Source organism: Artibeus jamaicensis, unplaced genomic scaffold, assembly GCF_021234435.1.
Source record: "Artibeus jamaicensis isolate MK-2021 breed Jamaican fruit bat unplaced genomic scaffold, CSHL_Jam_final scaffold_369, whole genome shotgun sequence".
In the NCBI taxonomy this organism is placed as follows: Eukaryota; Metazoa; Chordata; class Mammalia; order Chiroptera; family Phyllostomidae; genus Artibeus; species Artibeus jamaicensis.
Window position 1 is genome coordinate 10,897,010 of NW_026522042.1, and position 27,419 is coordinate 10,924,428.

The following is a 27,419-nucleotide window of genomic DNA, read 5'->3' on the forward strand; positions in this document are numbered from 1 at the left end:
TAATGAGAAATGTGTGGAGTCTATATAAAAATGTATAAAACTTTTTACTGAGAACAATAAAAAAACCTAGAAGAGAATTGTCCTCTAATTCATAGGTATTCTTTTTGTAGAACTTAAAAATTATTCTAAAATTCATATGGAATAATAAATGAAAACAGACATTTTCTGTAGGAAACCACACTACCTAATTCCAAGTTGAATGTTATAATAAGTGTGCAAATGTTTTCAGCATGCTGTGAATGGACATTGTTCAAGGATTTTTTTCTAACTATACCAAATAGGCCCACATGGTTAAAACAGGCCCAATTCTCGTTAGATATCTTTAAAACTAATGGGTTTTTGTTTTATAAATAAGTTCGCCATATAAGTCAACACATGTAACATTTACATTTGTCTTTCCAATACTTTTAATAATTTAAATCTTAAGTTTTAAAAGAAGCTTGTGCAGATATAAGTCATTAGTTCAGGTAAAATCAATAAAAATGTTTTAAAAAATTGAAGTGTTAGTATTTACATAAAAAATACAATATTGCAAGAATGGGTCAATTTTTAGCCTATTTTCATAAACTAAAAGCAAATATACCCTAAAATGTTATATTTTTGTCTAGTCTTTACTGTTATTATTTTGAAATTTCATTTCTATGTGAAATAGAGAATTTCATCAAGCACACACCTTAACAAATTAGATTTAAGTTGCCCTGGCTGGTGTGGCTCAGTGGATTGAGTGCAGGCCTACAAACAGAAAGGTCATCGGTTCAGTTCCCAGTCAGGGTACATGCTTGGGTTGCCAGCCAGGTCCCTAGTTGGGGGCATACAAGAGGCATCCTATCAAATATCTCTTGCATACTGATGTTTCTCCCCCTTTCTTCCCTTCTTTCCTCTCTTTAAATAATTCAAATCTTTTAAAAATTAGATTTAAGTAAGTAATTGCTAGAATTTAGGATAATCACTTAATTTTTATAAATGTCACAACTCTCTAAACCTGTTCCCTCATTTATAAATTAGAAATTATAGTTGTGCCTAACTCTTACAGGTAAGGGTCAAGATTAGAAGCAATAATACATTAAAATTTTAGCACAATGCCTGGCACATAATAAATGTTTGTATTTTTGGACTAGCCTAAGTTTTAATTCTGATATCAGGGAAATTATGCAATTTGTATTTTTTAAGTATTAATCTAGCTCATGGTATTGATGTAAATATTTTGCAATTAAAAATATTTTTTTAGCCCTGAGTGGTGTAGCTCATTGGATTGAGCACGGGCCTGTGAAGCAAAGGGTCACCAGTTCAATTCCCAGTCAGGGGACGTGCCTGGGTTGCAGGCCAGGTCCCCAGTAGGGGACACGTGAGAGGCAACTACACACTGATGTTTCTCTCCCACTCTTTCTCCTTCCCTTTCCCTCTCTCTAAAAATAAATAAAAAATATTTTTTAAAATACTTTTAAATGCTTAGATTCCACTTTAGATTTTTTAAAAAGTGCTGTCTTTAACTTCTTTAACTTCACTCCTCCTCCCCAAAATAAAAACTAATAGTTTTTATGGAACGGATTATTATTTGCAGAGATTTTTATGGAACTTTCCATGTTACTAAACTTGTAAGCCAAGAAACATCATCCGCTTTATTAAGAAATGAATATGCTGTGACTAAGGTAATACAAGATTGTACCAATTTCACTAAAGAATAAACTATTCGAAAATGATTGACTCAGATCACAGAGAATTTATGGGAAGGGCAAAACTAAGCTGCGCCCTTTTTCATAACTAATAAACGCTCAACTCACCATCACATAAAGTAAAAATAAAAGCCCAGGCCACCCCGGAAACGGCGCACGCCTGGGTTATCGCTTCCCACGTGCTTTAGAGAACAAGTCACTGATCTGTCACCAACGTCCTCGAGATTCTAGTTCGCTTTAAAGAAAGGATTTTCAAAAGTGCTTTGCGCATCTTCCATTCTGCTTCGGTTCAAAGCACAGGGCCCCGTGGGACCCTCGCGGCCTGGGGCGGGTCGGGGGAGGGGAGCGGCGGCGCCACTGCCCCGCCCCGCGCGGCCGAGGACCACGGCCTGTCGGCGCGCACGGCCCCGTCTGCTGCGGCACACGCGGGAGCCCGGCCGGCCGGGCCCTCACACTCCGACTTCCGCTGCTTCCGTGTCTCGGAGCACGTGGCCTGCCCCGGGTGGGAAAAGGCGTGTTTTCCTCCAGCGGGAGGTCCGCGCGGTCCTGCGCGTCGGTCGGTCGGTCGGTCGCGCGGCGCTGAGCCGGCGTTGGCGTCCCTTCCCGAAACCGCCTCTGCTCTCGTCTCCCGGAGGAGCCTCGACTTTCCCCTCCGGCCGGGCGTCGGCGAGGAACCAGAAACCCGGGCACGTGGACGTTCCTCTATTTGTTTTCAATGTTAAGACAGAGAAAACTTACACTTAAGGAATCACCTTCGTTGAAGATCGTGTTTACACGAAACCGGGGCTGCCCTGGTAAATCCCAGAGGTTTGCTTTTTCCTCCCCCTCCAACTGCCCACAGCCACCTTCTCAGGAGTCTAGAACAGTTCGCGTGTCAAGTTCACGCGCAGATTCTGTTTATGGTACTGAGCGCATCCCACGTGCCCTCCCAGCCCCGACCTCTGCACACCTGAGGGGGCGGGTCCAGGACGAGGCGGCTCTATCAGCTGTGTAACCTGGGGGGCACTCGTAACGGGGACGGGACGGGTGCTTGTGCTTCTGCAAGAGGACCCACTAACGGGCGGGGACTTCACGGAGAATCGCCTAGTAACTAGCGAGCGGCGGAGGGAACCGCGGAGCCTCTCACCTGAGCGGGAAGCCTCGGGTTAAACCATTCCTCCGCGAGTTCCCGTAGGAGAGACCAGAGAATCCTCAATTTCAAGTTTTCACCTCAGACTCAGTCATTTGATGCCACACTCTGGTTTATTGTCACTTGTCCTATGTGTTTCATTGGTGATCGTGAAGTTCCTTTATTAGTTAGTGGGATAAGTAAGTTATATTTCTAAGGGAGTCCCCCCGCCACTCTGAAAAATGGAAGCGTCCACTGGCTGTTCCCGGAGTCCGCACTCAGCCTGGCGGCCGCGCTGTGCTGAGCTCCCTGCTGTGCGTGCGGTTGCGTGGGTGGTGCGTGGGGGGGGGGGGGGGCGGGTGTGTGTGTGTGTGTGTGTGTGTGTGTGTGTGTGTGTGTGTGTGTGTGTGTGTGTGTGTGTGTGTGTGTGTGTGTGTGTGTCACGGACCAGGGGGGCGGGGGCTGTAAATCATCGTACAGCGGAAACAATTTTCCCCTTTAAAGAGTTGGCTGGTCCAAATAGATGTTCTTTAATGTAAAGGCTGGGAAAAAAAGAGAAAATACTTAAAAAAGAAATTGTAGTGACATTATGATGCTCAAACTGCAATGAACCAGTTTTACTTTTACTTTTTACAGAATCGACAATTTGAATTAAGTGGATGTCCATGAATAAGTTTCTAAATAAAAAGTGCTCACTGGGGAGTTTAAAGTGAGAAATAAAACGTGCAGTGTACTTTTTTTTTCAAATGAGAAGAGTTTTATGTGTTTCTGACTTTAATGGTAATGCATGATTTCTGTTTAGAAAATCAAAACAACCCTGGCTGGTGTAGCTCAGTGGATTGAGCTTGGACCTACGAACCAAAGGATCGCAGTTCGATTCCCAGTCAGGGCACATGCCTGGGTTGCAGGCCAGGTCCCCAGTGGGGGCCACGAGAGAGGCAACCACACAATTGGTGTTTCTCTTCCTCTTTCTTTCTCCCTTCCCCTCTCTCTAAAAATAAATAAATAAAATCTTTAAAAAAGTAAAAGTAATAAAGTTTAAAAAATCAAAACAATGCCCAAAGGCGTGAGTGAAGTGAGTAAAATCACCTGAAATCTCACCTGAAATTGTGTTAAACAATTTCCCAGCCATCTTGTAGTACACATGTACACATTTGCGTATGATTTTAAATAACTGGAAGATCTACATGCGCACTGCTTTGTGCACTGCATTCTGACGAAACGTTATGCTGTGTACAACTTCCTATGCCATGACTCCATATGACCGGGTATATGATTGAGTGATAAGCTGTTTGATCAACCACCTCTCACTCAAGGACAGTTAAGAGTGTTTCCAATTTGTTAATAACACATGAATAATACTGGAGAATATCCTTATTATATCATCTTTGAGTATTTGCTGGGTTATCTTTTTAGGATACATTTCTAGAAGCAGTATTGCTGGAGCAAAAATTATACCCATTTAAAAGTTTGGGATATATTTTCAAACTGCCTTCCAAAATATGGAATCAATTTATAATCCCATCAATTACAAGAGAATGTTCATTTCTCAACACTCTCAACATCACTATTATAAATCTTTTTAAACTTCGACTATCCAGAAAGTTTCTCTTTCTTTTTTTGCATGTTTATTATTAATTAAGTTGTTTATTGTCTGTTTGCATTTCATCTCCCATTTTTATGTCATTTACATATTTTTCTATGGTAGCAGCCATCTGCCTTAATTATTTGTAACAACTCTTTCATATTATATTAATTTTTTGTTTATATTAACAAAAGCAAACATGTTTCTCTGAATTATTTGCCTTGTAATTTTACCCAAAATGTATTTTAGACACATATTCATTTAAAATTACTAAATCTGCACATTGCTACTTGGTTATAGAATTGTGTTATAAAGCGTAAAAATTCAAAGATACCTTGGTATGGAATTGATACCTTTTCTCAGGCTCTTAGCTCCACCAATTTCTGAGGTATGTTACGTTGTTTCATTTGAGTGATTTATCCTCTGCCATCTCAAAAGTAGTTTTACAAAAGTCTGCCCAGAAAAATTTCATTGGAATGTCATGGCCTAACAATACTGTAACCAGAAAATAACCCTAAATTAAGGGACAATCCTTTTGCACACCATCTCATCTTTTCCAGATCCCAGAACCTTCATACAGACTCTAGTCTGCCCAAGGAAAGTACCCCACTCTGAAACCTCCAGTATCAGAAAAGTATACCCAGCTTCAGCGTCTCAGACTTTTATACCCTGGTAAACATCACCAGGTCTGTGCCTCATTGCCTTACGACATAAGTCACTATTACCTGCCACTGTTTTTGGCTAAAGCCTGCATGAACATTGTTTTATGGAAAGCTTTATCCTTAAATTGTCTTTGGGGGGAAAAAATCCCAAATTGGGATTATTGGATCAAAGGGTATAAACATTTATATAACACTTGTTACCTAGCATTATATCTTTCTCCAAATGAAGAATACCAGTAAAATTGTGTGTGTTTTTATTCCATTTCAGCTTTAGTAGTTTTTAGTGTTAATAATTTTTGTTAGTTTACTAAGCATAAAAAAAGAAATGTATTTTGGTTTTGGTTTATATTTCTTTGCTTTTACTACATGCCATAGGCTTTCTTTTTCTTTGCATTAGTTTTTCATAATCATGATAAAATTTACTCTCTCCAAAGGTTTAAAATAGGAAAAAACTGGAATAATTGAGTTTCTTTAAAAAAATTGTAAAATAAAGAAAACGTACCTTTTTGAGAAGGAAATAAGTAAAAATACCAAACAACATATTCTATTCTCAATGCCTGGATTCACTTTCTCTTACTCTTTAAAGTCATTTCACAGGTATAATCAAATTTGAAATTGGCCCTAAAATGTATTTATTTTCCACATTGCAGCTAGAATGATCTTTTAAAAATACAAGTCTAGGCCCTGGCTGGCATAGCTCAGTGGATTGAGTGTGGACTGTGAACCAAAGTGTCGCTAGTTCAGTTCCCAGTCAGGGCACATGCCTGGGTTGCCAGGCCAGGTCCCCACTTGGGGGCACACAAGAGGCAACCACACATTGATGTTTCTCTCCTTCTCTTCCTCTCTCTCTAAATATAAATAAAAATAAAATCTTTTAAAAAATAAAAATACAAGCCTAAAATCCTTTCAATAAAAGTCCAAAATCCTAAACATTCCTTTTCAGCCCCTCCATGATCTGACCTCTATCCATACTTTCAGTCTCAGCCTGCGACCCTCACTTTGTTCAGGAAATCTTAGTCCTTGGTCCCCAGTACACAGTTCCTTCTTTCCAGGAGCTAAGTTCCTGCATACTCTTTACCCAACATATTTTCATTCTTCTGGGTGCTCTTGGAACATTGTGTCATTTGGCGTAGGTCATCAAAAACATCTCTCTAAAAAACAACACATGGAGATCATATTAAGAAAAACAATACAAAAACATATCTAGGGCCTGTCCTTAGAAGCATCATGCAAGTGAGGGGTCCCGAAATTTACCTTTCACAGTATATCCACCCTCTGGGCATAATCCCTTGCATTACCTCTATTTTAGGATCATGAGGATCTAAAGAGAGAACATATTTGGAAACACATTGAAATTTAAAGAAAAACCTAATAGTTATTATGTTTCTTGACATTTTTCTTTTTATAGTTACAGCAAAAATAAAGGTTGAATCTCAATTAGTTGACAAATTTCACCTAGATTGACAAACCTAGTCATTTGTTCATTTAATTTATGGACTACCCTTTAGGGGGTGTTAGCCAATCTGTACTGCACCCAAGTTGGCCACACCAGTACATTTGGCTTGACTCAATACATTTTTCCTTAAGGCTATTAGTTACATTTAAAAACATTTATTTTGATGAGCCTGTGCCATCCTCCAATAAAAGCAGTTAAATGATTAGATATGAGGAGAGGTATCAGATCAATTTCTTGTCATTCGAAGTATCTCTTATAGTTACTCATTCACTCATTTAACAAATATTTATTGAACACCTACCCAATATTTATGGAGGAACCATTTTAAATGCTAGGGATGCAGTGATGATCAAGAAAGTTCATATTCTACTGGGTGAAAACAGTCAATAAGGAAAAAGACAAATAAATACTGAATATGCTAGTGTGATAAATGGTGTGAAGAAAGACAAAGAGGGTGGAGAATGATGGCAGAAGGCTGGAGCAAGACCTCTCCGTGGAGACCGTGTGTAAGGGACATGAATGAAAGGAGACGTGAGCCACAGGAGTGTCTGGGGAACAGTTTTCTAAGCCGAAACAGAACAAGAGTAAAGAACAGTAAGATGTGCAAGATGAGTAAGAGCTTGGCATGCTCTAAAACAGTAAGAAGGATATTTTGTTTCTGGAAGAGTGGAGTTTCTGAGAGAGTGAGCCAAATGACAAATCCCAGTTGTCCTGGAACTTACATCAGACCATGGGGAGAGAGACAAACAAAATGAATAAACCATCAAGTAAGTACACAAGGGACGATGATAAGAAAGCAGACCAGGAGAATGGACCGGAGAAAGAAACGAGTGCTGCTTTAGATAGAGTGGTGACAGAAGTTTCCTCAGAGGGTCAACTTTTGAGCAGAACTGTCAGTGAGGACGGGGAGGGAACCACACAGATCTCTGGGGAAGAATGACCCAAGCAGGAGAAGAGGACTTGCCCGAGGCCCGGAGATGCTTAGAGAAAAGCAAAAAGATGCTTAGAGAGTGTCGAAAAGTTTGCAAAGAGGAAAATGGGAGGAGATGAGCTTGGATTCACAGTCAGCAGCAGGCAGAACTGTTCGGGGCTTGTAAGCTTTAGAGTTACTCTCCACGAGGTGGGGTGCCCGTGGACAGGTATGAGCGGAGGAGTGCGTGCTGTGACCCACTTGACAAGAATCACCGTTGGCTGTGTTTAGGACGCAGGGAAACAGACCAGTTGAAGTTCCTTGGACAGTTTGGTGAGAGCCTAAGGAGTCTGGATTGGTGGAGGTGGAGGGACGAGATGTATTTTGAAAGTAGAGCTGACAGGTTTTAAAAATGCGTTAGCTATAAGTACAAGAAAATAATTACCATTGGATGATAGCACTTGCAAAAATCCAGGCAGAATTATGTGTTTATAAATGTAAATACAGTTTGATATGCTTACATTTTAACCGTTCAAAGATGTTACGAACACTAAGCTTGATTTGATGAATCCATTCAACTAAGTGATTTTAAATGTGAAGGTTTGATTGAAACGCGAAAAATAATTCTCTTATTTTGGCTTTTATTTAGCACCTGCCCATAGGGTAACACTCATAACTACTGCTTGGCAATAAATTGTTGAGCTTGGCACTGTACCAGGAACTGAGTAGACATGATGAATAAGTTACTGATCTGTTTGGTTTTTAAAAAGTAAAATATTTTATTTATTTACTTATTTGTTTGTTTATTTATTTACTTTTAGAGAGGGGAAGGGAAGGAGAAAGAGTGGAAGAGAAACATTAATGTGCAAGAGATACATTGATATGTTGCCTCTTGTGCACCCCCTACTGGGCCCACAATTCACTTATGAGCCCTGACTAGGAATTGAACTGGTGACGCTTGGGTTCACAGGCTGGCATTCAATCCACTGAGCCACACCAGCCAGGGCAAGCTACTTATCTGAAGTCATATTTAATCTTCAAAATTATGATTTTAGGTAGGTACTCAGACATTAATATTGATGCCAGTGCCTGTGACATAGTGTTCTATAATATTACAATATACTTTAAAAAAATAAAAATGTTTTCTATAATAAAGTTGATAGGGAAATAGAACTTCTTCATAGACTGACTTAGTTGTTATAACCTTTATTTGTAAATTGTTTTAATTTTCTTGGAATGGAGTTTGAATTAAAATTCATGCAAGGTAATAATGAACCATATAGTAAACTGTTTGTATACATTTGATTCAAGTTAATGTTGTATGATTCGATTTCTTCTTCAGTGACCAGACTGAAATATTAGAGAAAGAATCTGTTGCTATATAATTTTTATCTTATTATGTGGGCAGAATTGTTATCTGACCATTTTGGAAATATTCTTAATTTATCCAGTGAATGTTATGCTACTTTTTAAAACTATATCTCTTTAAGAACATGTTACAGTATTTTTAAAGAAATATGTCAACTTCCAGCCAAGATAGAGGCATAGGTGGAAATACTGTGCCTCCTCGCACAACCAAATTAAGGACAATAAAGATTTAGAAATAAAAACACAACCAGAACAGACAGAAAATTGAACTGTACTGAAGTCTGAAAACAACAAACCATTCATCCAGACCCGTAAGACGGGTGGAGTCGGCGGCCAGTGGAGAGGGGTCCAGGCAGGAAAGGGCAGTGGTTAGCGGACCGGGCACAGGGAGGAAACAAGCAGACCCAACCCAGTGAGGTATGCAAGGCTGCTGGCTGACTGCAATCACACATTCACTTGCAGATAAACCAGGCAAAAAAAAATGGGCAGTGAAACAGACCACACAACCCAGGGCCCCCATGATGGGAAATAAAGCCTAAAAGCACCAATTGAAAACATTTGTGGGGGTTGAGGTGCTGGGAGAGACTCCCAGCCTCACAGGAGAGTTCATTGGAGAGACCCACAGGGTCCTAGAATGTTCACAAGCCCACCCCACCTGGGAACTAGCACCAGAAGGGCCCAATTTGCTTGTGGGAAACAGCAGAGGGGACCAAAATCCAAGAGAGAGAGGAGCAAGCTCCATTATTCCCTCTCTGACCCCGCCCCCACATACAGCATCACAACCCTGCAACTGGGTTGCCCCACCCCTGTGAACACTTAAGGCTCCACCCCTCACTATGTAACAGGAGCAACCTCACCAAAAAATTATGGCTCAAACAAAAGAACAAATAAAAGCCCCAGAGCCAATACTTTTAAGTGACCAACAGATAGCCAACCTATCAGATGCAAAACACTGGTGATCAGGATGCTCACAGAACTAGTTGATTTTGGTCGCAAATGAGATGAAAAAAATGAAGGCTACACTAAGTGAAATGAAGGAAAATGCACAGGGAAGCAATAGTGATGGAAAGGAAACTGGGACTCAAATCAATGGAGTGGGCCAGAAGGAAGAAAGAAACAACCAATCAGAAAAAAAAGAAGAAACAAGAATTCAAAAAAAATGAGGAGAGGCTTAGGAACCTCCAGGACTTCTTTAAAGGTTCCAACATCCAAATTATAGGAGTACCAGAAGGGGAAGAGGAAGAGCAACAAGTAGAAAACTTATTTGAACAAATAATAAAGAACTTCCCCAATCTGGCAAAGGAAATAGACTTCCAGGAAGTCCAGGAAGCTCAGAGAATCCCAAAGAAGTTGGACCCAAGAAGGAACACACCAAGGCACATCATAATTATATTAGCCAAGATTAAAATGAAGGAGAGAATCCTAGAAGCAGCAAGAGATAAAGGGACAGTCACCTACAAAGGAGTTCCCATGAGACTGTCAGCTGATTTCTCAAAAGAGACCTTACATGCAAGAAGGGGCTGGAAAGAAGTATTCCAAGTCATGAAAGGCAAAGACCTACACATAATATTGCTCTATCCAGCAAAGCTTTCATTTAGAATGGAAGGACAGATAAAGTGCTTCTCAGATAAGGTCAAGTTGAAGGAGTTCATCATCACCAAGCCCTTATTATATGAAATGTTAAAGGGACTTATCTAAGAAAAAGAAGATAATAATATGAACAGTGAAAGGACAGCAAACTCACAGTTATTAACACCACACCTAAAACAAAAGCAAACTAAGTGGATACCTAAAACAGGAGTGGAACCACAGAAATGGAGATCACATGGAGGGTTAGCAACAGGGGAGTGGGAGGAGAAGGAGGGGAGAAGGTACAGAGAATAAGTAGCATAGACAGTAGGTAGAAAATAGACAGGGGGGAGGTAAGAATAGTGTGAGAAATGTAGAAGCTAAAGAACTTATGACACATGGACATGAACTAAAGGGGAGGAATGTGGGGGGGAGGGGTGTGCAGGATAGAGGGGAGTGAAGGGGAGAATGGGATGACTATAATGGCATAATCAATAAAATATATTAAAAAATATTTCCTCACTTTCTTTCTTTTTATTGTGTCTGGACTATCATTACTGTGTATCTTTTTCTAAGAATTGTATAGTACTACAGTGAATGCTTCTGTTAGTGCTACCTAGCTAATTGTCATGATAAGGTCAGGTTAAATTTTAGTTTATTTTATCAAATTACAGAGATAAGTTAACCTGTGTTTTTTAATGAATTGACTTGAAAAAGTTAAACTGCCCTTTACTCTTTTTTAAAAAAAGATTTTATTTATTTAATTATAGAGAGGAGAAGGGTGAGAGAACTAGAGGAAGAGAAACATCTTTGTGCAAGAGAGAGATACATTAATTGGTTGCTTCTTGAATGCCTTCATCTGGGGACCTGGCCCGCAACCCAGGCACAGGCCCTAACTGGAAATTGAACTGATGACCTTTAGTTCACAGGCCAACACTCAATCCACTGAGCCACACCAGCCAGGGCAGTGTCCTTTATTCTTGTTATTAGTCTGTATTAATAAGAGAATTATTGTTTTCTGACATGGATTCAGGGAGAAAAAGATGAATTTAGGCTTAATATATGCCTGTCATGCTTATGATTGAAGCTTGGTGCACTGGTTTTATATTTTAGGGCCAATTAACATCAAGGGAAGTGTTCAAGTTATTAACTTTTCATTAGTACTTCTACAATTCTTTCTTTTTAGTACAATAATCTGGAATTATTTTGCTATTGTGACATAATTACTGTGAATCTTTGCCTGTCCAACAACCATCCTTCAACAACTCTGGACCTTCAAAAACAACTCTGAACCCATAATTAAACAAAATAAACATCGCAAAGAAAAGTGTCAAAACAAAGCTTATGCCTTCTGCACCATGATGGTTGGCTTGACCACACCAACCGACGACTCAAAACAAACAAAAAAAAGAAACCACCAGAGCATTCTGGTTGATTAATCTTTCTCGTGAAAGTCATCTTGCTAACTTTTGTTTTTTAAAGCCATGAGACTGAGGATTAGTGAAAAGAACTAAAAGAAGAAATAACCAAAGAATAAAGAAGAGCGAGGAGGGAGGGAGTACCTGCAGAAGTAACGGAGTAGAAATGGCCGTCGTGGTGAGAAGCAGCTGGGGTGGGGAGTGGCAACGGTCTCGAGGAGTGCACAGAGGTGGTCAATTCTGCAGCCCCCCTGCTCTGGAGCTCTTGAAAGTATGAGACAGTGCCTTCATGAGACTATTTGAAGGAGACAATTGCCACGTAGGCATAACCTTCCTAAAAGCATGTGTTTCATATCTGTGAGTTGCAGAGAAGTAAATTTCTTCTGAGCTAACCTGAAAGAGAGCCACGCCTTTTTCCCCCTTGTTTTTGTTCTGTTGATGAGAAATACTAAGTAGTAAGCAGTTTAATATTTTCTGAATAATTATTTGTGCCCTGCTTTTTCAGTGAAAGAAAGCAAGCATAAATGTCTTCTTTATCTGTAGAAATACCAACTCATAAATGTTACAGTTTTGTCTCCTCTGGGCTAAATTTTTGTGCATAGCCAAATGGTAAACTTTTAAAACCTAAATCCCATTTCTGCCTTAGATATTTGTAGAATGAGGTAGGATATAAATAACTATAAATAAAATTATACTAAATGTGATTTGTAATTGGCTTCATAACCTTTGTAATTAGCAAATCAAAATAAACATTTTTGTATTTAGCTCAATAACCTGGACTTCACTGCATTCCTATTTTTGTTTCCTTTTCACTGTGTGACATCTTTCTAAAACTGTATCAATGTGAAAAAATTTGGCTTGTGTATTTTTCTGTATTTCATTAAAATGCCCCCAACTTTCACTAACTAGAAAAAAAATGGATCAATGTTTACCCTGAAATAATGGTTTAAAAAATATGTTCTGTGTAGCTGTGATAAACACGGTGTGTACCCTCCCAAAGATGTTCCCACCCTAACCCCAGACTTTGAAGAAATGAGTGACAGCATGAATTTGAGATGAAGAGATCACCCTGGGTTATCCTGGCAGGCCCAGGCTAATCACCCGAGGCCTTAAAATCAGAGAACCTTTACTGGCTGTGATCAGAGAGACAGTCCACGCCAGAAGAAGGGTCAAAGAGACATGATGTAAGAAGGACTCAATGCACTGTTGCTGGCTTTCAAAATGGAATGAGCCATGAGCCAAGGAATGCAGAAGGCCTCTAGAAGTTGGAAGTCGAAAGGAAACAGATTCTCCCCTAGAACCTGCTGAAAGGGAGACAGTTCTGCTGACACCTTGATTTTGACCCAATAAGACCAGTGCCATACTTCTGACCTACAGCACTGTTAGGTGACAATTTGTGTTGTCACTACATGTGTGGTAATTTGTTATAGCAGCAACAGAAAACAAATAATGCAGCCCAAGGGTTGGTTGGACAAGGCGCCTACCCCTTCACAATAGAAAAGCGTGGGGAAGGCCACAGGCCCACCCACGACCTTCCCATTTCCTGCTTGCATAACTTGTCCCTTTGATCACATAATTTCTCATCTGCTTTTAAAATGAGTACAATGTACATACAATATCTATTCATGAATATATCTGTTTATAAATTCTTTATTGTTATACATTTGTTAAATAATAAGTAAATATATTGTTTACCTGCCTCAGTGGGTATGGCTAGTAATGGTGAGGGGCATAGACTTTAGCGTTATACTGACTTTGATTCAAATCACAGCTCTGACACTTACTAGGTATATAATTCTGAATCTCAAGTTGCTCATTGAAAATTGAAAATAATAGCAATAACCTATCATTTATTGAGTGTTCTATGCACCCAGCATGGTCCGAAGGATGTTTTCTGAATTAATCATTTAACCCTCCCAAACTAAGACTAGTAATAATGTGCTAAGTACTCTAATTACTACCATTTTACAGATGAGAAAACTGAAGAAAAGAGGTTACATAGCAGTAGAAACAAATCCTGAGATCCTAAACAGCTACACTTTGCCACCTACTGTAATATAACTAAACAGAAGAGAGCAGCAACTCAGGCATGCAGGCCAACCACAAGTGTGAAATTTTCTTCCCCTCACACGTCTGTGCTGCAACCAGAGCTGGAGAGGCAAGGGCATTTGGCCCTAGATTAGCTCAGGACATGGCAGAGCACTAAAACGAGCTGTTGTCATCAGAAAGAGAAACTAGTCAAGGGATGATCACAATGGGGAATGAATGAGGCGATCGCAATGACTGCTATGCACCTGGTATGTAGAATATGCTATATACTAAATTCATTGCTTTACATGTACTATCTCACTCCTTAAAACCCATGAGATAATTGCTACCATTTTCTCCATTACACAGGGAAGGAAATTAAGCCTCAGAGAGGTTAAGCACCTAGACGAAGGGTCAACCAGCCGGGAAGAAAGAGGGGAAGAAAGAGAACCGAGAATGTAATTGACATCACCTCCAGAGAGAGACCTCTTAGCTGGTTCACGACAGTATTAGGCCAGCAGTGAGAGAACCTTGCAATCTGCATGTTCCTCATCCTCCCCTCCACCCCACGATCTGGGCAAGTAGGAATAAACATGACCACTGAGCAAGGCCTGTGGAGTCCGAACTCCAGGAATTTCTAAAATATATCTCCTATTGGACTGCTAGTGTCTGAACAGATTATGGGCAACTGTCTAATGACTGGTTTGATAAGCTCCTTTAAAATGCCTGAACTTAGCTGGGCAAAATGTTCCAAGATTTTCCCAAGCAGCATCACTCTAGAAACTTAACAGTTGTGGACGTAAATCTTTAACTCATTTACCTTGGGTCTCTTTAATTTTTTTTCCAGCTAAAAATTCCTAATTTTTGCTCCAAGCCAAGGGATGATTCAATGTTTCAAGTAGATTGGGGCCAATGTCATGCGCTCAGAAAGGCAGGGGGGGAAAGCACATTAATAATTTTGAAAAGATACCTAACCCTCCCCTCCCCAGTTTATTTGGGAATCTCAATAGTTTTTTACTCTCCTGTTTCACCTTTGAAAGCCAGATTCTGTGGTAGCAATGTAGGTAGGCTCACAAGTCAAATTCAACCCTAAAGATGTGTTTTTATTGGCTCACACGGTGTTTAAAAATTGTTTTGAGCCAATATTTAGAAATTAGGAACTGTCGCATAAACATTCAGTTTTCTAGCTTCCCCTGAAAAACTGGAAGACTCATCCACATTCAGTGATGCTTCCATCACTGGGCTACATTTTGGAGGGTCTACCCCGCTTTTGTTTTGACATGGTCGATTACCTCCAGTCCACTTCTTTCCTGTAATAGATGCATCTGTCCTCGTCTGGGGCCCTTGAGATGAGATAGCAACCTCATCTCTCATCATGCTTCTCTGCCCTTTGTCTCCCATTACCATCTAGGGCCCAGGTTGTCTCTTATTTGTGAAAGTCCTCCTGTTTAGTTCTAGCATCTTCTGAAGACTCAGGTGGGGCGGAACAATGGAGAAAAGCCAGACTCATGTACCTGTAAATCTCAGGTGCATCCCAACCAAATTCCATGATTGCCATGTGTTTTAGGGGACTTTTGGGCCAACGATCTGGGGAAATGTCCATTTTTCTTGTTAGCGCTGTGGAAATAATAGGTCATTTTATAAACCAGTGTGTGAAAGTTTCAGGTTTCAGTCAGAATTATTCTTCAGCAAAGTCTCTTTATTGTGTAGTCAAAGCACTGTTAATAAATAATGCAATGTTACTTAGACTAGTTACTCAGCCTCTGGTGGTGAAGTCTCTTTCCTTAATGACTGAACTCTTTCCAGGGTGCGAACAGGAATTAGACACCCTGTACTTCCTTTCCCACCCAAACCATCTGGCCCAGGGGAGGCAGAGAGAAGAGGGATTTGTCTGATGGAACACCATACCCACAACTGCTTCTTGCTTCCTTCCTGAGCACCTTCGATGCATAGTTTTGCTTTCTGATGTGGAGTATTGAAAAGCAGCTTCTATGTGAGATTTTTCTCTCAGAGACGGCTCAGTGTAAGCCAAAAGAAATTAGTAGCCCGTGGACTATGTTATTTCCTTATTAGATTTATGGAAATAATTTTAATAGACGGGAGAAGCCTTCTTGGGTTGTGCTCTCCTGATGTACGTTCAGAAGTTCACATGGCCATTGGCAAGGAAGCATTGTAACGTGGCAAATGGCCAAGAAAGCTCCCAGGTGGCCCATTTCTTCAGGATTACTTAAGAGGCTCAAGCATCCCTCTCAAAATCTCCTTTTCCTCTAAACCAAAATAAGTTATGTAAAGCCTTTGGCACTCAGTCTTTAATGGGGGAGTTTGTTACAATGCATATTCCTGGATTCCATCTTTAAAGACTTCAGTTTCACCAGTTCTGGGATGGGGCTGAGGAGTCTGCATTTTTACAAACCCTCCAGGTAATTCTGATGCAGGTGATCTGTGTCCACATATTGGAAAAATCACTGCATAAGAGCCTCTTTCATCTTGATTTTGAAATAATGCGAAGTATAGAACTACTTAACATACTTTCCTGAAAACGCAGTCTAACGTTGATGGTGGGGTTTGGGAAGAGATCAACTACTTCAAAAGTTGGCACATCATGATGCTAGGGAAAGAGTACTTAAAATGGGGACAGATAACTTAATTCTTTATAATTTCATAAAGCTTACTTTCTAGTAGTAAACTCTTGTCCAAAATAAGAATAGGTACACAGCATAAGAGAGAAAGATAGGAGATGAAAGATTTCTCTTCAAAGGAGGTGTCATTAAAAGGCTTTAAAGTAGCACTTGAAGTTAAGTGAAGCAGGCAAGGTATCATCTTAATTTTCAGAAAATCAGCTACAAAGATTTTTGCTGCAAGTAACAGATCACCCAACCATTAATTACATACTCTGAAAAGACATTAAAACATCACCACAAACAAGAAGGCTGAAGAGGGGGGGGATTGCAGGTATGGAACTCAGCCAGGCTCACCCTTCGCCGCCACCCTCTGAATGCGGGCCTATTGTCCTAGAACTACACCTCCCATCACAAGGTGACTGCATCCTCAGACATTCAAGGAGAAATGAAAGGATCATCCGACTGTGAGCAAACTCCTTTTCAAAAGTGCACCCAGGAGACTCCTCTCATATCTTATGGACCAGAAGTAGCCAAAACTGGGTTACATCAAACATCAACAAAGGAGAATGTGATTACAGTCTCGGTTGATACCATAATTATATCAGGGAGGGAGGAGCCACCTTTTTTGAAAATGCTGCTGCTGAAGAACACTGGAGACCCTTTAAATTGATATATAAACTATACTAAATTGGGGAAGTGGCGACAGATAGGGAACCAGTCGTATCTGCCCTGATTTTGATATTATCCTTCAGATCATAGTGGTTGTAGAATCCTAGAAATGAATCGTGAGTGGGTGGAAAGGAGAGGTTATGGTTAGAATTGCTTCTTGGGATGGTAGTGTAGTGGGGTGGGTGCAGGCTTGTGGGAGATGATGAACTGGAGAAACAGTTGGCTTTCTTTTTGGATATTTTGGTTAGCCGCACCCGAGGTGAGGATGCCTTGGTGTAAGAACTTGAAGTGCTTGGAAGGCTTGCCACAAGGAATGATAAAATAAAAGTGACAATCAGCTTGTGACACCATCTGTAAACTAATAACCTTTGGTTATTTCCAGAACCTAATTTAGTATCTTACCACCTGTTACTTAATATGAAATGAAGTATTCTTTCATCTTCTTACAACTTACATGAAAGACTTTGGTGAATAGTACAGCATAACGTTTGCTTTTATCTTCAGCTTTGGAGATCATATGACATATTTCCCGACATGTCGGGAAGAGAAATGTCAGCCATATATGTAATTCATTTGTTTATTTTATGCTTCTTCTTGTTCCAAAAATACTTGAAGTGGCTTGAAAGAATGCACTTAATACATACAGATAATAATAAATGGAAATGCTGGCCCAACACCTAAGTAGGACAAGTTACTATTGTTCAGTTTTGTGTGATACAAAATGATGAACAATGAATTTAATCTTTTCTGAGACTAATGGTAGAGTTTCAGGTATTATCATTTCAAAATTAAAATCTAAATTATTGTCATTGGAAAGGCTTTATTTCAGATGAAGGAATTTGTTTCTTTTGTAACATGATTCCAGAACAATAGGCTTGAACATTAATGTACATGTCAATACACTTAATGGTTATTTAAATTTTTAATTTATAAAATTTGAATTTGTATATCAGAAGTAGGGTTTATATTTCATAACTATATGTCATTTTAAACATTTAAAGGCTCTATTGATATAAGCCTTTTAACATTATTGAAGAAATAGGTATTGATTCATCTGACATTGTACTATTTTAATAGATGCATGTTAACATTTTATGAGGAAGTTTAATTTTATTTAAGTAAATTGGAAATTGCTATTGCTTCAAAATCCCTGTTTTAAAAATGTCATTCTTTCTAGACATGAAAGAAACAGACAACATTGTCTTTTTAAACTAAAGCCTTTACTAACTAAAAACTAAAAACTATTACCTTTGGAAAATAAATTCTGGAAAATGGCCCAATAATAGGAATTCACTTGAATTTTTTTTTCAACTAAACAACAGTAAATATTTTAATCTCCTTTCCCCTCAAAAACAACAAAAAAATGTTCTATCTGTGTTAATGGTTTTAAAATTTTAACCTTAAGCTAAAAAGAATATAAAATTATTCATATTAGACTTTGTAATAGAAAACAAGCTCAACATAAATTATAGGGCTTTTTGCCAATGATATATGTATGTGTGTACGTACATGTGTATAAATTTGTGTGTGTGATCTGCATATGTGTAGACATATATGTGTATAAATCTGTGTGTAAACAAAATATTCATAATTGTTTAAAACACAATTTTGAAGAACTAAAATGTGAATTCATTAAAATAATTATCTGATTAATTCTCATTTATTCAAGAGTTTTAAAATTATTAGGCTCATGATTTGCAAACCAAAGCACATAAATCAAGTAGCATAAAAAGTTAATCTATAGAGGTCAAGTTAAAAAGGGACATTCTGCCCTGGCTGGTGTGTCTCAGCAGATTGAGTGCTGGCCTGCAAACCAAAGGGTTACCAGTTCGATTCCCAATCAGGGCACTTGACTGGGTTGCAGGCCAGGTCCCCAGTTGGGGGTATGTGAGAAGCAACCAATTGATGTATCTCTCTCTTGCACATTAATATTTCTCTCTGTCTCTTTCTCCCTCCCTTTTCCTCTCTCTAAAAGTAAATAAATAAAATCTTTAAAAAGAAGCATTCTAACCAAGTCTGAGCAAATGAAGGTTAGATTAGGCAGTGACTGTTGAGAGTCAAATATTACTGAAAGTCAAAAAATGCTTACTTTCTTTGAAAATTTACTTTACGTGCAATCTATCATTTTTCTTAGTCCTGGTAGTAAAAGATAAGTATTTTATAAAAAGTTATATTTTGGAAAGGGAACAAAAGCCTGGAAAACTCATGATCTAACACGACTGTCTCCTCAAACCGCCCATGACCCTTCCCACACCCAATTTAAGTGAAGTGTTATATTTTGTTGAACAGAATGGGCTTCTTTTTAAGACCAATCTCATTTTCTCTTGTCAATTAAAGTACATGTCCAACAGTTCTTCCCTCTCACCATGGACATTCCCGTTAGCACACATTCTGTTTTATTCTCTCATCTTTACTTCAACCTGGAAACATTTATTGAACACCTATTATTTGCATCTACCAGGGCTTGGCATGAAAAGGAACAAGAATCACTGTACACTATTCTTTAGCAAAGAGGCAGAGCTTTCCTGTAAAAAATTTTAGAATTAAAGACCCTGGGTGTGACAAGTCACAGTACTTTAATATTACCTGTGAATTTCCATAACACCATCATCTTTCTCTTGACCAGGTAACATCCATCTATAAGGTGGGTCATGTGAGTGAAATATTTGACAAGGCTTTACTCGCTCTCTGTTAGTAGAAATGATACATTTAAATTTAATTGTGAATTTTCATGCGGAGACCAGCCTATTTTCCTTACAAACAACAGATAAAACCCTGCTCCTTCAATTAAAGTTAGGGCTAAAACAGTTGCCATAATGTATTTAATTTCGACACGTTTACTAGACGCCAGACTCCGGGCTGAGGGTTTTCATACATTTGTTCACGTAACGCTCATAGCCATCCTGTGAGGCAGGTAGCGTTCCTTTAATTTATTGATAGAAAACTGAGAAACATAGAATTTTTTATTTGTAATAAAGGCCCTCCCCATGAGTTTCATGACATTTTCGTTTTAATTAGAATAACGTTCAAATTCTTGTTTGAGTAGTCCAAGTATGCACGCAGAGGATCTGAACGGAATAAAGTGCGTGCACCTGAGAGTGAGCAGCATCATGGGAGAGAACAGGTCAGTGGCTGCGGTGGATTTACTGTGTGAGTGGTTTCTGCACGACCCCGGAGCCCCTGGGCAATGACGGGCCGGGTTAGCCAATGGACGGCTGGCACCATGAGAGGACAGGAGGTGGGAGGGCATGGTGGGAAAGGAGGTGGCGGCACCCACTTTTTGTTAGCTATAGTGTACTTTTCACAGTAGGTAGTTTGGCTTTTTTAACTCTCAGTATTGTATTAAAAAAAATTTTTAAACCTAGAGAAGAGTTGAAAAAAATAGAACAATGAACAATTATATACTATTCGTATAGGTTTGAAAATTGTTAACACTTTACCATATTTGCTTCTCTCTATAGATTTATATATTTTTCATTTTAATAGTTGCATGTGTCCTGATGGCTCAGCATATATCTCTCAAGAACAAGGACATTCTACATAATAACAATTCAATGATTATACTTAATAAATGTAACATTAATTCATTATCATCTAATATGCAGTCTATTTTCAAATGACCTCCATTGCCCCAATAGTATCCAATGTAAATCATGTTAAACGCTGCTTTAGAACCCAGTCCCAGATCCTGCCTTGCAACTCGCTGTCAAGTCTCTTTGGTCTCCTTTAATCTAGAACGTTTCTAGATTAATCCAGAACCTAACTGAGAACTCATGCAGCCTTTTTTGTCTCTCCCACCGTGGATCTCATAGAAGCATCTTGGTCAGATGTTTCATAGACTGTCTCTCAGTCTGCATTGCTATAATCTTTTTCTCCTATGATTAGACTCACATTGAACATTTTTGGTGGGAGTACCACCTAAATGATGTTAGGATTAATTTTAACACAGATTAGATTTTCTTAATAAATGTATTACCATAACTATGTTTCACTTCAGTATTTACATGTACATTTAAATATTTTCCTTTGCTGATAATTTCATTTTGCTCAAAGCGGCTATATGAGGTAAAATGTTGTTCTGTTCTAATGCTCATAAAAAAATAAATCCTCTGAGAATTAGCAGAGTTCATATATTCCTTCCTTTTGGGGGAGGTGGTTAAACAACAGAAATTTGGTCACAATCCTGGGGACTGGAAGTCCAAGATCAAGGTGCGGGCAGGGATGTTTCACTGAAGGCCATTCTCCTTTGGCTTGTAGTTGGCTATCTTCTCCCTGTGTCTTCACACAGTCTTTCCCCTGTGAGAGTTCATATTGCCACAGAAATTTTAAAATTAAGAATGATGTAACCTAAAATGTGTGATATATTTACACATATGTAAAATACATAAAATATGTATTTTTGGTTTAAAATACATATTTAAACATGTATTTTATGGTTTAAAATATTTATTTTTGTGTAAGACTAGTAACTGCACTATATTATTTTTGTGTTGTCTTAATAAGTATATGCTACCAAGCAGAATAAAACTAACAAGACATTTGGCGAGAAATGCCAAATTGTTAGTTATAGAAACAGGTAAAGAGAAAACCTGAAATAGCACAACTCTACTTTGCAAAGTTTATTTACCAATTTTAATACTTTACAATAAAAATGGCTGCTCTCTTCAGAATATCTGCCTCTATCTCCTATAATTAGCAAAGCGAACTTAAGAGGGGATTATAATTGTTAACATTCTTTGAGATTGAGAACAAAGTAGCTTTTGGCCATTATACAGAATCCCTTTGATTTTATCAGTATACAAAATTGCTATATTTTTTTAGGGTTAGGGTTACAATAAATTAAAATTAAAAAATTTTTAAATGCTGTATTTTATAGCCATGGTTGTCGCTGTAGTGTATTCTAACTAAACTCAGGCTTGTATGTGCGTGCATCTTCTTCTAATGAAGAAACAGAAGAATGAACTTAAATTTACACTTTTGTAAATCTACTTTTTTGCTGTTTTCTCCTGGGAGAGACTTTTATGTTCTAGATAGAGCTCTGAACAGTCTTATTTTTCTTGTTTATCATTTTATTTTTCAATAAAAAGTACTAATGTGGTGTAATATAAACAGTTATACCCGCAGCCAAGCTGGCTAAAAAAGAAAGCTGCTGTTTACATTCTCTTTCTTGATAAGTGTTATGTTTGCTTTGGCTAAATTGCCACTTTGGCACTTTACCATTTTTTGTTACATTTTTCATTGTAGAAAGTGATGTATAAGTGTAAAGGAATGGCAACAGTTTTAACATAAATTTTAACTCAAATCCTGAAACGAATGTTACAATTAACTATAATATTTCTTTATTTTATAAATATCTTCCAAATAAACATGGTTAAATTCACAGAATTAAAGTAAACATTGAAGGGAAGAAGCCCATACAGCAAACTCACATATTCTTAATGCTTAGTTGTCAAATGTTTATAATCAGAGTGATACTTAGTTCAGATCTTCACCCAGCATCTGATTTTAATTTCTGTGTGATCCTTTACACCTAATGTGTTAGAACCACCGGACTTGTAGAATAAAAAAACTGAGTGTCTGGACAAATTTGTTCCAATATAAGCAGTAAAAGAAAATTTCTCCAAATGTCTGGCTAAGGAATCTGATGGGGCAGAAACAGACTTCTGGACATGAGCACATGCCCGAGGGATCACAGAAGACCAGGGTCTAACGTGAAATGCAAGTGATATGATTCAGCTACCTTATTCAATCTGATGATTTAAAACTATGATAAGAGGCAGGCAAAGCGTGGTGTCCAATTCAAAAGAGAGTGCGGTGATCTGCCTGGTTTTCAACTTGTTGCTCTCCAGCGAAAACACTTTTCCACAAGGAAGACTGATGAGCAGATGGTGTTAATAAGGCCAATTAAGTGCTAAGCTTCTGGAAATGTTTTCACTGAGTGACATCGTCAGACTGGTTTCTGCTAACATACATCTTAAGCCATGTGTTTCTAAGGTGCAATAGCATCAATACTTATGGTCACCGAGATGTTTACTTTTAAGAATACAGACTCAGACAAGACACATTTAAGCCCTTTGCCCCAATTCCAAAGGCAGTGTGTGAAGTTGGGTGGTGACATTCTAACCCCTTGGGGACTCTGGGGGGCTCAGTCTAGGTCACTGGTTTCCAGTAACTGGTGTATGAAGAAATTTTCTCTGGTCCACAATAAAGAGAATATACTAAAAAACAAAAACAAAAAAAGTAATAAATTTTGGAGGGCGCTTTTTCCCTTTTCCTTTTAACTTTCTTTTTTCTTTTTAAATTCTGGTAGTTTGGAAGTTATTGATCCTACTCTTTGACTGATTTTTATCTACATAATATACTTTATTTGGATCACAGGTAAACAGAATTGAATTGATCATAATAGATTACCATCACTGGCCCATGAATGATCCTTTTACTTTTTATTTTTTAATTTTATTTTTATTTACCCCCCTGCCCCCAGAAAAAAAGGTATGGTGAATATTCATCCAAGCCAAGAACCAAAATACTATCAATAACGTACATCTACCTATACATTCTCCCCAGCTCTCTGCCTGTCTCCTCCCCTCGTGTCTATATTATTGCCTTTTCCTTGCCTGGGTGCATCTCCAAACTTCTCCTTTTTGTAAGGACACCAGTCTCACTGGGTTGGGGCCCATACCCATGACCTCATTTTAACTTGATTATCTAGAAGGACTATCTCCAAATGAGGTCATATTCTGTGGTACCGGACGTTAGGACTTAGCATACGAATTTTGAGGGGATGCAATTCAACCCATAACAATACAGCGTTTGCTTTTTTATTTACTACTATCAAATTAACAGCGAGCCACTTGAAAAAGCTGAAAGAGGACTTAGTTCAAGTACTTTCCCAGAAAAGAAAAGTGACTGAAGAGGAAAAAAGGAGTAATGGGGGGAAAAGAAATTTAATAGTGGACATTTACAATTTTAGGCTGCCCAGAATTCTATTCCCCTTCTTTTGGTAATATTACCTTGACTTTGCTCCGTGTGTGGTCGCTTACACAGGGGGCTGGCATGGAGTATTGCATTTTCCTACACCAGCGATTTTCAACCGTTTTCATCTCATGGCACATATAGGTTACTTACTAAAATTCTGTGGCACAACAAAAATATATCTTCTGCCAATCTGACAAAAAAATAGGTATACTTTTAATTTATTCACACCAGATGGCTGCTGAGTGCTGTCATTTTTTAATGTGACAGTCTAAGGGAAAAGAGGTCAGTGCCCCCCAACTTAGTCATCAGGGATTGCACACTTTAAAAATTCTTGTGGCACGTGGGCTGGAAATCACTGTTCTATGCTGAGTTATTGGGGTGACTACATGAGCCAACAAGGGCCAATCTTAACATCTGAGAATGTTACTTGGGACTTTTGTTGTTCTTATGAGAGTGGTATGCTCTGTCTCCTGAGGTTGCTGGAAACTAATTCAACATGGGGAAAGGTAGAACTCAAAAAGGGGGAGAGGAAAAATGATAACAATATCATCTTGAGTTCTTAGATTTGCTTATGCCTGAAGTTCACTCTTTGAACTTCCAAGTTACACAGGCTGATAAATGTCCTTTTTTGTTTAGGTTGGGCACCTATTATTAACAAATGCTCATTCTATTTGTGAGGAAAGATAATAGGAAACAAGCAATGACAGAAGCAGAAAAATTTGTCACATGCTTCAAGTGAACATACAAATAAAAGGATACCCCCAAGTATTCCTAAAAAGAGCTAACATATTGCCTCACACCTTTTTCTCTCTCACTGAGTGCTTAAGAGCCTCACATTATGACCCCATTTTGACTTTTTTACTACATGTTTTTATACACTTATAGTCAAGTATATTGAACTTGCTAAGAGACTAGGTTTTAATTATTTCAACCACTAAAGAAAAATGTAATTATGTGATGTGTAGAGGTGCTAATTATCACCACAATGACAATTGTTGTAACTTTATAAATGTACCTAATTAACATGTTGTATACCTTACATTTGCACAATGTTATATGTTATACGTCAAATATATTTCGATTTTAAAAAGTGGGTTGATGGGGGAGATAATAAAAACTATATAACCTTTTAAAATTAAAGCTTGTATATTGCACATTCATTCAGCAGATCTTCAGTGAAGCCAAGTTTTTTTCCTTTGAGTTTTGGCTCCTGATTAAATTTTTGAAAAGAAAATCTTGACATAAATTACACTCTCATTTATATCACCTTCACTTTTGTGGTTTCCATTTCATTCATATGAAAAGAGAATATAAAGGCATTGCAGAGCAGTCTGAGTGCAGAATCTTTCCAGGTTTTTACAATTAAATTATTTTTACAGTTGCCTCACCTGCGTGTAATTTGATTTTTTTAGCAACTCACCTTTTAAGCACTTGTAAGCATTTGACTTAGTTTTCACAGAATCAAATCCTAATTTATTTTCACTCATATTTCTAACTTTATGTAATATTTAATCAAATTGTATAATCATAATAACTAGTAAAACTGGCATCTGCAGACTTGGGGGTAGAAACTGAATCTTGACCAGCATAAAACTCAAATGTGAAAACAGAAGTTCCCAGGTTTTCTGCCTTTAGCTCTCAGAGCCTTGTGGGCCTCAGGCAGGATGTTTTACTTTTACGGAATTCATGTCAAACACTTCCATTTTATACTCTATGTATTTTATGTAAAAAAGGAAAGTAAAAAGAAACCATAGTGTAATCACAGAAAACAAGCATGGCAGTAATTTTAAAGGAAAATTGCACAGAGTAAGATGACAAAGCAACGTGCTGAAAAGAGTTATTTGAGTCATAATTGGGAAAGCAACAAGTATTACATTACTGAAATATTAACCACACCAGCATGTTAAAATGGTTTATATGATCTCCGGGGAAATAATAATCTGTATTTCAGACACTAAGTTACTAATTCTGCATACAGGAACAGTAACTGGCCTGTGTGGCAGGAACGCTTTCTACGTTCACCGTGAATATTTCGGTCAAGTACTAATTGCTGCATCCTCTGTGCCAATTTATGTGTGTATCTGGATATTTTCAACAATTACAATGTACACGGCAGCATCTTAGCTTTGCAATTTTCTGTGAAATTACATAAAACAAAACAACCGTTTTTTATTTTATTTTATTTTTATTTTTATTGTTGTTCAAGTACAGTTTTCTGCCTTTTACCCCCATCCCAGCCCATGCCCCAAACAATGGTTTTGGGATCAACAGCCAACTTATCATTTTTATCATTCTCTGAGGGGATTCTCAAGAAATTTAATGATGCACTTAGACTAGGAATCTGCTCTATTGCATATGAATGCAGAAGGGAGCTAACTACTCATGGAAATTTCTTGGAAGATTGCCTATGCCTGAAAAGGTGCAAAACTGGTAAAATACATATTTATCTGGCTTGTAGGATTTCCGTAGCTGGGTTAGTGAGTAAAAAAGTATACAGTAGTTCAGTGAATCACGCTATCACTTTCTACCTTAATTGTACAATTACAGTTGACCCTTGAACAACATGGATTTGAACTGTGCAGGTTCACTTATACATGGATTGTTTTCTTCAGTAACTATATAGTCGGCCCTCCCTATCTACAGGTTTTGCAACTGTGGATTTTATGAGTCGAAGATTGAAATGATCTGTGGTTAGCTGAATCTGAGATTTGAAAGATTGACTGTATGCCTTGTTCTATGCCATTTTGTATAAAAGACTTCAGCATCCATGGATTTTAAAATCACTGGGGGTCCTTAAACCAATTCCATATGGATACCAAGGGACGACTGAGTTTTGGGGGAGTCAAAAATTATACATGGACCACAGGGGTCAGCATCCCTAACCCCCACTTTATTCAAGGGTCAACTGTACTTATTCTGATGGTATGGAGCATATTTGCATGAAGAGATAAAGCAAAGTCAGTAGAGTAACTTTATGTATATTTTAACTGATATCTAAAGGACCACACCACTCAAAACTTGAACAAAAATGAAAACACTTTAGTAAATTGTCTTCATGCTTTGCCTAATTTTCTGATCGTACCTCCAATAACAAGGAGATGAAGCTTGAATATAGTGGCATTTTTGTCTAGGTGTATTACTGTATTTACTTTTTTGTATTTTTTGTGGTAAAATATAGATGACACAAAAGTTCCCATTTTAACTATTTTGAAGTGCACAATTCAGTGGCACTTGGAATATGCACAGTGTGGCCAACCACCTTCACTCTCCACTCTCAGAGCTCGGTCATCTTCCCAAACAGACATGTTCCATACATTAAATAATAACTCCCAATTTCCCCCATACTTAGTCCCTGGTAACCTCTATTATACTCT